A 13798-nucleotide genomic window follows, 5' to 3' on the forward strand; every position below is an offset into this window, starting at 1 on the left:
TGTAGTGTTTTTTAAACATGCAGGCAGATGACTGTGCCCTCACCTGCCTTTGAAGTGACTGAGCAGGTCATCAGAAATCACTGAGCAATGGCCAGACACGAGAGGCTACCAGGGAGTGAAGAGATCTGTGCCTGCCCCTTGCTTCCCAACACAAGGATGCTGAAAACCACAATGAGGTCTCCCCTCAGTCTCTTCTTCTCCAGACTGAACCAACCAAGTGGCCTCAGCCACTCCTCATAAGACCAACTCCCCAGGCCCTTCACCATCTTTGTATGTTCTCTAATAGCTTAATATCTGTTTTTTATGATGCAATGCCCAAAACTGCACGCACGGCTCAAGGTGAGACAAACAAGGTTGAGAATATCTACATATCATTATCAGAAGTACATCATTTGGATACAGATCCAGCCAGATTATGATTGAAAAGGAAAAAGTAATTAGGGTTTTCTTGTTTATTTGGGAGGAGACTAGGGTGGAGAAAGGAGGATTGAAACATGGGAAAATGCCTAATAGGTGACAATGACGTAAGCACAGCTGTCCATGGGTACCTGCCCTTTATCACTACAGCCTGCAGCAGGACAATTAGCCAAGCCTTTGGGATCACACCACGCATGTCTAACTTGTTTCCAGAGCCAGGAGGCCCAGTGTGCATCCAGCCAGCAGGAGAACACCCAGGATGGACAAAATGAGCCTCCCGTCATCACCATGTTGGTATCTGTTCCAGGACTGATGGTATCAGCATCTCCCTGTCAGCCCAACATCACTATTCATGACACAAGTGTTGGGTACATTCTTCTTAGCAGATTGATTGCCCTGCTTCCAAATGCTGTGTGTATTTTACTGACTCATCTTGGAAAATTTCTTGTTGCTCAGCCAAGATGTAATAGGGAGAAAAATGACAGTCTGCAGGCAGGGGCTGTAGGATGAAACCTGCTGCTGTCCCTTTGAGGACTCCAGAAATGCTCTGAGAAGCTCATACAGTTTTTATGTTGTTTTCTTTGGATATTCAGGGCTCAAGCTAATCTAAATTACTCCAAACCCCAGGTTAAGGAGCTTACCAAACTATATGGTGAACAGGTTTCAGAAATTACTTCATATTTATCCTCCTGATTTCACAAGGTTTGCTAGATTAAATAGGGATTTTTTTCCCATGCCATTTTTTGGATCTCTCTAGTACTTTTTAGTAGTAGAGAGTTATGAAAATACAGAGACCACAAAGATCTTGAATATCAGCTGAGCACTTGGGTCTTACAGCACATTGTGTCCTTAGTACATGTTCATTGCAGCATCCTGTATCCTGTATTCTCCTCACAGCTCTGCATTTCCAGAGCTGATACTGCTCATTGCCCTGCTTTCCTTCTTGTCACAAAATGAGCACTGAAAGGGGAGGACAGGGATATTGGTTCTGTCTCAAATATATGGCTTGTGAATGGGAATCTAGGGATGTACTTCAGTGGGAGGTTCCTTGAATAGGGGTTTATTAGCCCAAGTGAATCCTGTTCCCAGAGCTCCAGCTTCTCTGCCTGCAGTTCTGGAGGCACACTCAGGGCTAAAGCCTGTGTCACCTCTTACCCACTTGTCTCTCACCTTGTTTTGAGTTCTGGCTTGGATTATGTGGTTGCCATTTGGGTATAGACCCTGCTCACCACTGAGAATGAGGCAAGAAAGGGGTTGATGAGGATGGAACTGAAACTCAGGAGGTGCAAAGAACATTCCCACCTTAGTCCAGGATCCTTTGTGTGATCTTGGGCATGGGACTTAAGCTAAACAGTCTGCAAAAAGCAAATAACATAAGTGCCTTCCTAGAGCACTGATGATACAGAAATAGAACAGTAATAAGAGTCATATTTACACCTTTCAGAGCAGTGTAGGACAGCCTGATCTCTTCCATGCATGTCACATTGAATGTCACCCTTTGCATACAGCACTGTTGGCAATGCCTGAGTCAGCTTTGCCTGTTTGAACAGATGCCTCTGGATGGTGGATTTAATGCAGTTCATTTTATCAAGCCTCCCTAGGCTTTCTGACAGGGTAATTAATAGCAGCATACACACAGCACTGGTAGGTTTTGCGTGGCTCTTATTGTGAAACACTTGCAATGATGAAACATTTTTACCTGAAGTCCTGAGGACTGAGTCTATAGGGTGTTAATAAAATTATTTGAACAGAATGAAAAGAATTCCAGGGAGGGCAAGACCTTTCCTTCTGGCAAGCACAGGTATTTTGCAAGTAGGTGTGCTGTTCTGACAGAGAAACAGAAGCAATGGAGTAAAAAAGCTGCTGGTTTCCAGACAGAGAGCAGCCTGGTTCTCATTCTCCATTCACTTTTTAAAGTCTGCAGTGGACAGAAGTGTCTTGAACCCCTCCAATTCTGCCTTCTCAGTATCCTCCTGGCATGTAGGACATGGACTTGAGCCATGTGGAACAGAAAGCTTTCTCCTGCTCTTCTGCACTTGGTGTTTTCTTCCATAGGTCAACTAACATAAATTCCACTGATATTTTTGCTGTGATTTCTTTGGCTGTTGCATTAATGGATATGAATTAACAGTGAGGAAGAAATGCTTATGGGTTGTCAGTGCAGGATGTACTTCTCATTGCAGTAATTGATGTCTGAGAGTGCTGGCAGGATAAACTCTACAGTTCAGTCCAAGAATGGGTTTATTATTCAACCATTCAGGAGCCTGGGTAAACTGTGGTCACAGGTTTTACCTCAGGAAAAGATGAGCCTCCTTAAGAGACTGGCATCTTCATGCCTGGTGTGAGACACAACACAGGGAGTTGGTGGAAGGCAAAAATGTGACAGGTTGAGTGTTGATGGGAATTGTGAGTGTGTGTCAGCCCAGAGCCATTCTCTGATTTCTACTGGTGTCCACAAAAGGACAGCAAAATTAATTATCTGAAAACACCAGGGATATGAAGGAGGCATCATGAATGAATGAAGAAGGACAAGGAGACACACAGGAACTATTTTTTAAAATGCCAGTTTGTTAAGATGCCTGTAATTCTGTTTTCATTCTCTCTCTCTGTTTTTATGTACCCCATCAATTTTACCCTTCCCTCTCATCAGTAAGTTTTGATTCTTGGTGTTTTCTGAAATCTCAAGAATGCTGGTTAAGAGGCCTCAGGTTAAAGAAGAGGTTCTGTTCCTCTAATATGGCAAAAAACAAACTTAGTGCTTGTTCAACAGAAAGGGTTCCATGTGGGATGGAGAGAAAAAAGGGAGAAAGCAATGAATGCCCACATTGTGGAAGTGCATCACTTCAAGGTTACATGGAGTCACAGCTAATTATTATCAACATGCTCCACACTTTTTGCATCTCATGTTACATTCTCATGATCAAACATGAAATATGCTCTTTAGCAGCAATGAATAAGGTCTGAAAAAATGTACACAACTATTCTAAGGATGCTGGGCTGAAAAGATGAAGATATGAGCTTCTGAGGGGCAAGAGAATGAGAATAGGAAAAGGAGATTAACAAGCCATTTTAATACTTTAGGCCACATATTAAAATTTTTTATATATGTTCTTTCTTGATAAGGGTTGTTTACATTACTCAGGGGTGCCACACAGAAGAGCTGCCAGGAAGGCTTAGAAAAAAGGAGGCTTCATGGATGAACTACAGCTCCAAAGGTTCAAACTGTGAGCTGCAGGGTATGCCAAGAGGCATGTGATCCTGTGCAGCTATGCAGTGGTTTTCAGGGATGTGTGGCATGCAAGTGGAAGCCTGAGGAGGCCTTTGGAGTCTGAAGAGGGATTTGGAGGCTTTGGAACCATTGAATATTAATGTCTTAATATCATTCCTGCACAATTCTATTGTTTCAGAAAGATCAGAGAAACAGATTACCTTTGAAGAGGCTTGAAACCAAACTGTCAGGTGTATTTTCTTTTTTTCATAATTTACCCCAGCCCTCAAAATGTTGTACATACTCCACAGATAAGGAAGGAGGCTGGGGGATAATTCAGCAATCTTCATGCCCAATAGCAGCCTCAGCTGTAAGGCTTCCTCTTCTCTGAGGGATTTATGATTTCCTAGAGAAGGGTCAACTAAATAAAGAAATACAAGAAAGTGATGGTGTGGGAAAACTTATCTGTGTCTCTCTCAACCAGTGTCTTCTAGTTTGATCTCACTTTGCTGTTAATTTTTATATTTATATTTGGCATCTTTCTGAAGTGCTTCTCATCACAATGGAAGCAGAAATCATGTTAATTAATGAGAGTGGCAGCCAAAAAAAAAAAAAAAAAAAAAAGAGGAGCTAGCACTTTGCCATAGTCAAGGGCTCTTGAAAAACTTGTCCTTGATGTTGTTTTGGCTGAACAAAAATTAGATGCATAATCACTATTAGGCTTGATTGACTGCATAATTCTTAGCCTTGTACAACTTTATTGCCACATACACATGTTGCTAAATAGCTGAGCATCTCCTTAACTTGGACATTTATCACTGAGGGCGTTGAAATGTCTGAGGTAGTCCACAATAGTTTTGGCATGATGGAGAAAAAATCCTTCCTGTTGATGTCAAGTCTCTGTCAGGCACAGGATTAGGGTATGATACTGTGAATCAGCACAGTCCAGGTGGAGAACCTGTGAGCTCCAAACCCTTGGTGGCAACCAGCAAAGTTCTCAGCCTTGTGTGTCAGTAAATTCATAACCTGTCTGTCCTTCAGTGGTTGTAGCCAAACGTTTTTCTAGTGGGCTCAGATGTGACAGTGAAAGAGAAATAGAAATTAGCAGCCAGGGTTTATTCAGTTCCTTCTCCATCTTTAGATGATGGAAATGATGGAAATGTCATCATCATGGCTCACTCACCACCAGCAGCAAATGGCTGAGCAGGGACAGAGAGTTTCTGGCTTTCCTATGCACCTACTGCTCACCTCAAAGCTGAACTAGGGTTATATGTAAACAAGGAAGAAAATGAAATGGGTTTCCCCACAGCTAAAGATCAATGTAGTTTGAAGATTTTAAATGCAAGACTGGTCCTGAAAATGCACTTACAACCTTTCTCTAAAAGCCTGCCATCATTAGAGCTGCTCCCTTGGCAGGAGTTAAATGGAGCAGAACTGGGTTCCTGCCCTCCCACCTGAACAGATAATTGTTGAGATCTCTGGTACAGTAGCCTGGTGTTGAGTCAATAGGTAGAGAAACCAAAATACTTCAAATGGTTGGCAGCTGTGTCTGTGGCATTGCTGAATCCCAGCCCTGTGCTGTTCAGTGCTTGGTAACAATTTTCCTGGTCTTAGGGCAAATCACCCCTTGATTCTTTTCCCCTCCTTCATCACCATGTCTTTAATAAAAGACATAATAAAATTGATTGCTGCTGGGCTTCCCAGGCACAAATCAGGCTCTCAGGTTGTCTTTGTGGCCAGTTCTTGAGGGTGTCATGGGGTGGTGGGGTGGGAGAGGCTGCAAGGGAACACTTCCATTGTGGAGGGGAAGGGGAGGGGGTCAGAAACAAGCAAGGAATTGTCAGTGGGAGCAAGGAAGCTCCAGCAGCCCTGGGTCAGGCAGCCTGGACTGAAGAGGGCAGCCAGAAAAGGCAGGCAGGACACAGCAGGATGTGGGACAGGTGAAGCTGGCTGCACTCCTGCCAGAGGTGAGGAAGGTCTCAGGAAAGGAGATGATAAGCATGGCTGGGGGTGCTAGAGGGTCAGGGCAGGGGGCTCTGCTCCTCTTTGGCAAGTGGCAAACCTTGATGTGACCTCATCTGGCAAGGGCAGGAGGTATTGCTGGAGATGGGGCTTGAGAAGAGGCACAGCAGAGCTGGGTTCCTTTCTCAGCTGAAATCCAACCACAGCAGACTCCAGCAGAATCCTCTGGAGCTGGGGCCTGGCATATAAACACATTAGGAGCTGCTATTCATGGGAGCAGTGCAAACAACCCAAGGGGATGGCTCACAGCTCCCATCAGTCATACATGAAACTCTATTTATACCTTCCTACACAACCAAATGAGCTGTGATTAACAAACACAGACCATTTTAAGCATCACAGACTAGGCTTGGTGGTAATTAAAAAAAGGGGATGGAGAGGGACAAAAATGTTTTGCTCTTCTCTGTCTTTATTTTGTTCTCAGTTTTCCTGGCAGTCTCCATGTCCTGCCTCCCAGAAGTGATTTAAAGGTTATTTGATTACATGAGGACTGTTTTGTCTTACAGGACAAAACATCATCCCCTGGGAAGCTTAGGAGATGCCTGCATGCCTGCAGTTGATGGTCCCCATCCAGCCCCAGGAGCTGAACTGTGTTTGTGTGTGCATGTGCACACATGAGTGTTTGTATTTGTGTGTGTGTCTGTGTGCCTATGAGCACTCAGTGGCTGGCCAGGTGGAATCTCTGTGTTTAAAAAGGAGAAGTGAGGCTTCCTGGGTTTGGGAAGAGAAAAAAGAAAAGAAAATCAGGAAAAGGTGACTCCCAATACACAATTTTTTTAAAAAATCAATAACTGAAAGGAGGAAAGTTAAAGGTACCTGCTATTATTATTTCCAGGCCCCAGAGGAAGCACGGAGGCTGGTGCTGAGTCCTGTTCTGTAAAGGGCTGCTTGCTCACAAGGCCCATTCCCTCATCTTTATTTCAGCAGAAGAAAGAGTAGCTGAGAGGGGAGATGTGGGGCAGGAGCCATGGGCAAAGGCAGAGACCCTGCAGGGACATCACTTTGATGCTCCAGCTCCAATGCTGCAACACATCCCCTCTCCCCTCACCAAATTCCCACCACCCAGAGGAGCTCAGTACACAGCCTTGCATCCCAATTATTCTCAGCAGCCGTTTAGGGCTCTTCCCATCCCCTAATTCCCTCCTGGCTGTGTCCTGGGGCCAGTGCCTGTTTGTGGGGCTGATGCTGTGCCCAGCTCTGGTGCAGAGGCTGCAGTGAGAAATGGCTGTGCATTGCTGAGCAGCTGGAAGCAGTTATTAACTGAATTTGGCATCCAGATGCATGAAGCTGAGCTGCAAATGCATCTGGGTGGCTTGAATTGTTCTTAATTATATTTTTGTTTTATTGTTTTCATTTAGAGCTGTGCTCTACCACTACTCTCTGTACATCTCTGTGCTGTACATTTTCTTTGCTTCCAGCCCAGGGTAATTGCTCCTTGTCGTGCTGTGTTTGCCATTTTAATTTTTTATCATCTCAGATACTTTCTTTTCTTTCTCCCTTTTGATTATTTGGTTATGTCATTCCCATTTGCCCTGACATTTCAATAAATTCACTTCTATATTATCTTTGTCCCTAGAGCAGCAGTTTATCCCTCTCTTTCTAATGTCTCTGTCTCAAAGCTGGATATGAACTGTTTATTTTTTCCTAACAGTTTCCCTTTTGGGCTGAGCAGTAACCAGCAGCAGAGAGCTGCAATCCTGGAGCCAGAGTGCCCCCTTCCAGAAACACTGAGCAATAACACAGCTCCCTGCAGGGGCAGAAGCACAGCCAGGCAGGACTCTGCAGCTCAGGGTCTAGCCACAGGTTAATGTCCAGGTACTTAGATGAGACTAACCAAAAGGATGCTGCTGCAAATGATGTGTAAGGAAGAGAATTTTTTGAGTATATTCCTAGATTGAGGGAAAACCCTTTATCCACTGGATTTTTCACTTCACTCTCTCCTTTAAGTGCTTCTTTTTGTCTCTTTCAAGTTTGTGTTTTGATCCTTCCAGCCAAGAGCTCAGAGGCAGAGTCTGCAGCATTGGTGGGCTGGGGACAGAGTGACAGAGTTCTGCTGTGTGCTCAGGTTGTGCAGGAGGAGCTGGCTCTCCTGCAGGACAGCACTTCTTCCCTCTGCAGTGGCTGATTCCACCCCAAGCAGGCAGTTTGTTTGGCCAAGGCTTTGGGCTTTGGGCTTTGGCAGACACTTTTAAAAAATTTCACTCTGTGGTTAAACACTGCTCCCAGCTGGCCAGTCCAGTCACTTATGGAGGGAACAGCCCCTCTTGCAGCATCACTGGAGACAAAGAGGCTCAGGGGGGACTTTATCACCTGAAAGGAAGCTGTAGACAGGTGGGAATTAGTCTCTTGTCCCAAGAACAAGAGGGAGTGGCCACAAGTTGCACCAGGGGAGGTTTAGATTGGATACTAGGAAAGAATTCCTTTACTGGCAATGGAACAGGAAGCCCAGGGAAGTGGTAGTCAGCATCCCAGATGTGTTCACAAAACTGCAGATATAGCACTTGGGGACATGGTTTAGTGGTGGACCAGGCAGGGTTAATGGCAGTTCAGTGGTGGAACCTGATAACCTGAAAGGCCTTTTCCAACCTTAATGACTCTATGGGTCTGTGATTCTTACACCTTTTCCATCAGCAGGGTGGCATGAATGGAAGGGTTCAGGGGCCTTGTCTCTGGACTCTGGACAGTGGAGCAAAATCTGGGAGGCATTTAAAGGGGATTGATGGAGATGGGCTTTGAGGGAGCTGTTGGCCTTTGTGCAGAGGTGGAGTGGCACAGCCAGCCATTGCATCCCAGTGTTTCTGGGGGAGACACAGGGTGGATACTGCTGGGTGGAGAGGTGAGTGGAACAGAGGAATGTGATATTTTATTAACCTGCCTTTTTGGGGGGCTGAATAGTGCTTACCTTGTCACCACTCTCTAAAGAAAGGTCCTGACAAATGGTTTGTTTTCTGTAGCAAGAAAATGACTGAGACCATGAGCTGTGGTTTGAACTGTGAGTTCATGCCCCAGTGGCTCTGTGTATTCAGGTCTCTCTGAAGTGCTTGTGTTGAAAACATTTGTCCATCTGAAGCTGGAACACAGAGACTAAGACACACCTTCATGTTAAAACTATTCTCTGCACAGAGGAGGCTTTGGTTATACCTCCATCAAGAGGAAATGTGAAGGAAACATACTGGAGGGAGGAATGAACACATATGGCTCATTGGAAACTGTAACACCAGGTTTAAGGTAAATGTAACAGCATTATGCAATCCTTCTCAAATACTCTTCTTATTGCTATTAAACTTTATTAATATAAGAAACATCATTTTCTTTCAAGGCATTCCTTTTAGATTTCAATAAAGTCCTCCTGTATTAACAAGCCACTGGAGTCTTGCTCTTTCTTGTATCTTTTAAGACACTGCAAAGAAGACAAAACCAACCCTGGTAGCTGTGCAAGTTCCAGGGCAGGAAGGTGCCTTGCTAATCCATGGCAGCTCCTCAGCACTTTGGGAAAGACACAGGCTCCTGTCAGGCTGTCCCAGCAGTCAGCTAACATTTTAGAATGCCCATGGTATTCTCACAGGGCAAGCACTGTGCCCTGCAGCTGGGGAAGCTGGGGCAGAGCAAGGGGACACTGTGTCCAAGAGCACACTGTGAGCAAAGGACAGAGAGAGGACAGAGAGACGGGCACTGAGGCACTGATGCTGCTCCATTAGGTGGGGATGCACAGTCCTGACTGAGGGATGCACAGTCCTGAGGGATGCACTGTCCTGAGGGATGCACAGTCCCGAGGGATGCACAGTCCCAAGGGATGCACAGACCTGACTGAGGGATGCACAGTCCTGAGGGTTGCACTGTCCCAAGGGATGCACTGTCCCGAGGGATGCACAGTCCCAAGGGATGCACTGTCCCAAGGGATGCACAGTCCTGACTGAGGGCAGCATCCTGCCCCTGATCCAGCCTCAGCAGCACTGAGCCTGAGCATGCAGGAATGCACCTGTGCTGTGCTGGGAGAGTACTGGCACAGAAATATGGCTGCACCCCAGCAGGACAAGGCTGAGGCTGATCTCTCCTCTGTGGAAACCTGTTTTAGTGGAAGGTGTCTCTATCCATGCAGTGAGCTGACCTTTAATGTCCCTTCCCACCCAAACCATTCTATGATCCTGTGATCAGTAACTACACCACATCAAGGGTACATATGCACATCTGCAGACAGACATATGTGCGTAAGAACACAAAGCTGTGTCACTGTTCTGAGGATCTTACAGTTTTATTTCTCTTAGTTCTAATGAAATGATAGGACTAAACAAGGAAACTCATATCACTAAGGCAAACTTAGCTCTGTCATAACTGTTTCTGGCCATTTTAGGGGCTAAGATGGGTGAAGAGGCAAAGCAGCCATCCTGGGTTTGTGCTAAGAGTGTTTGAAGGCCAAGCCACAACTGGAAATCCTCACCAGAGACAAGCACAGTGTGGACATCAGAGCCTGCAAGCACTTTGCCTTTCAGGCTCAGAACTATTTTTAAAGATCCTGACCTGGTTACAGACCTGCAGACACCTGGTGGGTGGGAAGGACCAAACACAGGGACCTTCTCCATGGTTTGAAGGTAATTATTAGCTGTGAATGTAGTCACCAAGACTTATTATCCTGGCCCATCCCATGTTTGTCATCTCCTCATCTCCTCCAACCCCCCACTCTTGCCTTGGCTTCAGTGCATTAGGAGGTTTTGCAGAGCCAGAATTTCAGTCTGAGCGTGGATCAGAAGCTGTGGTGCCTGGGGCAGCCAGGGGAGGCTGACACCCACAAAGCAGCAAAGGCTGAGCCCACAGCCTGCTCCTTCATGCCAAGGAATTTTGGCTGCAGGTGTAAGTTAATTCCTGGTATTGCTGGCAGGCAATCCCCCAGCTATTCACAGCAGTGCTTTAATTCAGCCCACCTATGCTCAAGTGAGGATCCTGTGCAAGAACAACCCTGTGCAGGAACTTACAGGGACTTAGCTACCAAGAAAGGCTTTTTTTATGGTGAAGTTGAAAATGATGTGTGAAGTTAAAAAATGGCACATCAGTTTGCCTCAGAAATCAGTGGAAGGACCTCCCCATTGGTGAAGCATCTATATGAAAAAAGGTTCTTTAGTCCCCAGGATTATCACAGCATTTGCTGTGTGCAGATGTATTAAAAGCAAGCAGCCACAGATTATAGCCCTGGACTTCCTGATATGTGGGCATTGTAGCACAGACTACTGTGAGGCACAGGGCAAATGATTGTAAATAATTATAGAATCATAGAATCAAAGAGTCATTTGTGTTGGAAAAGACCTCCAAGATCATCAAGTCCAGAACTGCCAAGTCCAGCACTGAAACATGTTCCTCTGTTCCACATCTACATGTTTTCACTTTCAGAAATGATGATTTCACCACTTCTTCCTTTTAGAGAATATTTTTTTCCTAATATCCAATCTAAACAACTTGAGGCTATTTCTTCTTGTCCTTTCCTTGGGTATTTTTGTTATTTGGGGGGGAGGACCAACCCTTACCTGGCTACACCTTTGTGTCAGGTATCTGCAGAGAGCAATAAGGTCCCCCTTTGGATCCTCCTTTTCTCTGGGCTGAACACCCCCAGCTGCTCCTCATCAGATCTGTGCTCCACACCTATCACCAGCTTTATTGCCATTCTCTGGACCCACTCCAGCCCCCCAAAACTGAGCACAGGGTTTGAGGTGTGTCCTCAGCAGTGCTAAGCACAGGGGGACAGTCACTGCCCTGGTCCTGCTGGCCACACCACTGCTGATCCAGGCCAGGATGCCATGGGCCTGCTTGGCCACCTGGGCACACTGCAGTCTTGTGTTCAGATGGCTGCCAACCACCCCCTGCCCCCCCAGGACATTTTCCACCTGGCAGCTTTCCATGAATTCCACAAATTATGGAAAACATGACTGAATTCTCCTTGTGCAGTGTAAGAGCCAGCATTCATTTTGTGATGCATTAACCTGGCAGTTTTGCTCATGCTCTCATAAAGGCACTAACAGGGCAGATGTTGCCCTGCAGGTGTGTGTGCAGGGGGTCAGCTTGGCCCCATGTCAAGCTCTCAACAAGGGGGAGCCTGTGCATGGCACACAGAGGGCAAAGGCACACTGCACAGTAGCAAACAGGGCTGCCAAGCCACACACATGCTAAGCAGCATGAGACAAGGCTGGAGAGGTTCCTCTTGGGCAAGGATAAGAAGGTGAAAAGAAAAAATCCTTCATGCAGCATTGCACCACAAGCCAGCCTGAGGGGTGCTAGTTTAGACACTGGGGAAAGGCAATTTTAAAGAGTTAAATAATTTTTGCCTCCACTGAGAAACCAGGTTTAGGTTGTTTAGGTTGCATGTTAGGTTGACCGTTCACCCCTGTGTTTTCTCTGTCCCAAAGTGTTGTGCAGAAGAGAAGTCAGCCATCAGGATGTGCACAGCTCTGGGCTGCTTCCTCAGGCTTCTGCTGGAGCAGAGGGAAGGGGACCAAAGGATATTTGAGGTTCTTCTTGAGCTCCTCCCATATTCTGTGACTATGCAAGAGCAAAGTCCAGCCTAGGTCAGAGACAATCTGCAGCTGTGTGCTGGGGACTGAACCTGCCAAAGTGGCATACAAGAGGGCATTAGCATCAGCCTCATTTTACACAGCATTACCAGGGCAGCTAACCCAGGGCTGCCTGCATGGAGCATCACACAGGATGGAGAAGAGCTGCTGTACAGCAGCAATCCAGCAGCATGCCTCTCTAGCTGTGCTTCACTTTCAGCTGCAGCTTCTGGGCCTGATGGGCTTGTGCCACACTTTCCTTTTCCTCTGCCTTGTACCATCTAACAAGTAGTGTTCCATGCTGTTGCATGGAATAATGAGTTACAATCTTTTTAAACTAGAGGTGAGGGGGCAGATAGAGGGGCTCTTGGAGAAGAGAACCCCCCCAACAAGTTTTAAGCATGTAACTTCACAAGTAATGCCCTGAGGATCCCCCTCCAGCCAGAGGCAAAGGCAGTCCTGGGGCTCAGTGCAGGGGAACAAACCCTGCTGTGGGAATTCAGGCCAGAACAGCTCAGCCCCACAGCAGTGCAAGCTGTGCATTCACAATTAGGGTGTGCATTTACAGCAGGTATAAACTGCTCTGTGAAGGAACCTGGTGTGGCAGAGCAGTGTCTGCACGGAGGAGTTTTTTTTTTTTGGTGTGAATGGGCATTTTTGTTCCAAATAACCAGGAATGTGAAGCCTCTCAGCCTCCATACACATCTGTTCAGCTCCTGTCCTGCTGGTGATGGGTCTGTTTCCTTGACCAACTTTCCTGCCCAGCAAGCACAGTGCTTTCCTCAAGCTGCCCATTGCAGCTCAGTCAGCTGCCTCCAGGCTCTCCTCATACCTGGGTGTTCTTCCTCCCCACTCCAAACTCCACCTTGAAATAAAAAAAAGTAAATTAAAAGGGGGGGAAAGGTGGTATTCAGTGATGAAGGCTCCTGCAGCTGCTGGCTGTGTTCATCAAAGGGGAAGTGCCAATTGCTTCCTTGTAGGAACTGTCTCTGTAATCAAAGCACTCTGTGGCAGAGCTGGATCAATTCCCTGCACCCAGCACAGCCCCTGGGTCCTGAGCCAGAGCAGGAGGCAGTGGCTGCCCACACCCTCATCAGTTTACACTTTCACACAGAACACTCACACCTCTGTTTTCCTTGTGACAGTCACATTTCCTGGTGCAGTGAGGACAGCCCAGTGCTATGGGCACACTGGCTCCCAGAGCCCAGCACATTCCCAGGAACAAGCACAGGAGCTCCATGCTCCCATCCTGAGCATCCTGGAGTTGGGAGAGTGAGGGGAGCAGAATCATGTTTTTGCTGGGAAATGCCTTTCCTGGCCCTGCCATCTGCTGTGGTAAGGCTCTTGCAGCCAAACAGGGAAGAATTACTTGTGGCCCAATTCAGCAAGAGTTGGGAAAAGCTCTTCCCAAGGACCTCCCAGGTCCTGGAACCTCCGTGCCTTGTGGCACAATTCACAGGGGCTCAGACTTTGTGGCAACAAGGAAAGCCATGTGCAAACCTGTCACCAGAGAAAACATGCCCCCACCCAAAAAAAAGCATTTTTGTGCTGTTATTTTTTCTAATGTTGGCAGTCATAATTTTGTTCAACTTTTTTTGGTGCATGCCTTTTTTAA

The sequence above is a fragment of the Oenanthe melanoleuca genome, chromosome 2, assembly GCF_029582105.1.
Source record: "Oenanthe melanoleuca isolate GR-GAL-2019-014 chromosome 2, OMel1.0, whole genome shotgun sequence".
In the NCBI taxonomy this organism is placed as follows: Eukaryota; Metazoa; Chordata; class Aves; order Passeriformes; family Muscicapidae; genus Oenanthe; species Oenanthe melanoleuca.